This window comes from Quercus suber, unplaced genomic scaffold (assembly GCF_002906115.3).
Source record: "Quercus suber isolate HL8 unplaced genomic scaffold, Cork oak 2.0 scaffold_3B, whole genome shotgun sequence".
Classification (NCBI taxonomy): Eukaryota; Viridiplantae; Streptophyta; class Magnoliopsida; order Fagales; family Fagaceae; genus Quercus; species Quercus suber.
Genome location: NW_027071805.1, coordinates 2,654,549 through 2,656,773, shown reverse-complemented (window position 1 = coordinate 2,656,773; position 2,225 = coordinate 2,654,549).

The following is a 2,225-nucleotide window of genomic DNA, read 5'->3' as shown; positions in this document are numbered from 1 at the left end:
GAGTGAAGTGTGTGAAGTGAAGAAAAGAAAGTCAAGAGTTGTTGTGTCATAATGTTAGTAGCTAGGTGTATAGGAATAAGGTGTTAGTGTGTGCAATTGTATTTGGTGAGTAAGTGCCATGTGTGCAGTGAAAGAAAGGTGTTGTGTGTGCATTAGTGTTAGTAAGTCAAAGCATCAGTTAGGGGTGTGCATAGGTCGAGTTGGGTCGGGTTAAGGAGACTTTTTGACCCAGCCCACCATGGTGAATCAAAAAAAATTTAACCTAACTCAACCCATCACATAAGTCCAACCCAACCCAACCCACATGGGTCAAGTTGGGTCGAGTTGAACCCAAGGGTTAGACAAATTTATTATTATTATTATTATTATTAAATTAAATAGAAAAAAATATAAATATAAATATATTTAAAAAACACTAAGATTAGTATCAATGTAACTCCTTAAAAGCAAACAATATTAATGACTAAATAGCAATAGTAATTTACTAGGGTTTATGTGAACTAATTGGCTTTTAGATAGGATAGGAAGAGCTAGTTATTTAAAAAATTTATTAATTATATAATATATTTTAAATATATTTATTAAATATATGGGTGGGTCGGGTTGGGTTTTGGCGGGTTTGGAATTTTATGACCCAAACCCAACCTAACCCACAATCAAAAAAATATTTGTAACCCAACCCAACCCACCAAGCTCTAAAAACCAACCCAACCTGGCGAGTTAGGTTGGGTTAAGTCGGTTTTGGTGGGTTGGCAGGTTGGCTGCACACCCCTAAGCCATCAGTGCTTGTAATTAAAGTGTTGTAATTCAAAGAGTCAAGTTTCAAATAAAAGCTTAGTCTTTTGTTCAACAATTATAATTCAACATAAAATCATTTCAATATTTCAAAACTAGTAATATTGAAAATATTGCCTTTTGAGATCATAATTAATTATTTGTCATAAAAAATGACAGTTAAATTAGCTACAAAATGATGGATTTTGGCTAATTGATAAGTATTTGCATGACAGTTAAATTAGCTACAAAATGATAGATTTTGGCTAATTGATAAGTTAGCATGACTCAATGCATGAAACATGTAGTCTATATTAGCATTCTAAGCTATCTTTCATATTGCACAATTCCTAAAACTACACAACTTGTTTACCAATGTTAATCCAACATCAATTTAAGTTCATTCTACTGAGCTTCTCTGGCTAGCTAGAAATTTAGCTGTTAGAATGATCTTCCCATATATCAAACAAACAAATAACTTGGAATGTAATGTGTTCGCGACTGCTTTTTAGTTTTATTAGAGCCACATGCAGCTAGTTAGTCTGGACAATATGATAAAGAACAGTTAGTGCAGTTGAAGAAGAAGGTCTTTGTGCAGTTTTCTTTCACTATTTGTAAATATTTTGTTTAACAAATTAGCAACAAATTGTTATGTATTTATTATATGTTATTTTTAGATGCTTGAGTAATTTTTTTAAGTATTTACAAATATTTTGTATTGCTCATATTCCTTATCTCACTTATATACGTGTTCTTTGAAGTTATTAAGAAAACAAATTCAATTTTGTGTTTTAAATTATTTATTTATCTATTCATTTTTCATATATTGGATTAGATGTTAGATTAGATTATGTTACCTTAAATATGAAAGGGAGAAACCTCTCTTGTAAAGAACATTTCCTATTAGCACGAAGTGCGATGCTTGCACCTTCAGCCTTTAGAAGGCATTATGGTCTTCTAAAAGCATCCTGTCTTTGAGGTAGGAGACAATTAGAGTCGTCTAGTCATTTCCTGTTGGAATTGCATGTTCGTCTACCTCATTAATAGCAGGAGAACATTATATAAATGATAATAACTAGTCGTCGAGTATCAAGTTCTCTAAGGACACTGCTTTGGCTAAGCATCGGTGTTTGTGTTCTCATCCCTTGGGACTTGTACAAACTTGACCTCCAAATTTTGACCTATGTGACGCCTAACTAGCCTTAGCTAAGTCAATGCTCATCAATAGGGCCTCCAATTTAGCCTTATTTTTTGTTGTCGAAAACTGGAGGTGGACCACACACTCTATGACATCCACTTCTGGGATTTGTAATACAACTTTAACTCCTCTAGCGTGTCAATTGGATGAACTGTTCATTCTTACCATCCACAGGGTTGCCCTAGCTTTCATCTTCTTTTGTTGTGAACTCGATGACAAAGTCAGCCAAGGCTTGGGCTTTGATGGCTATTCT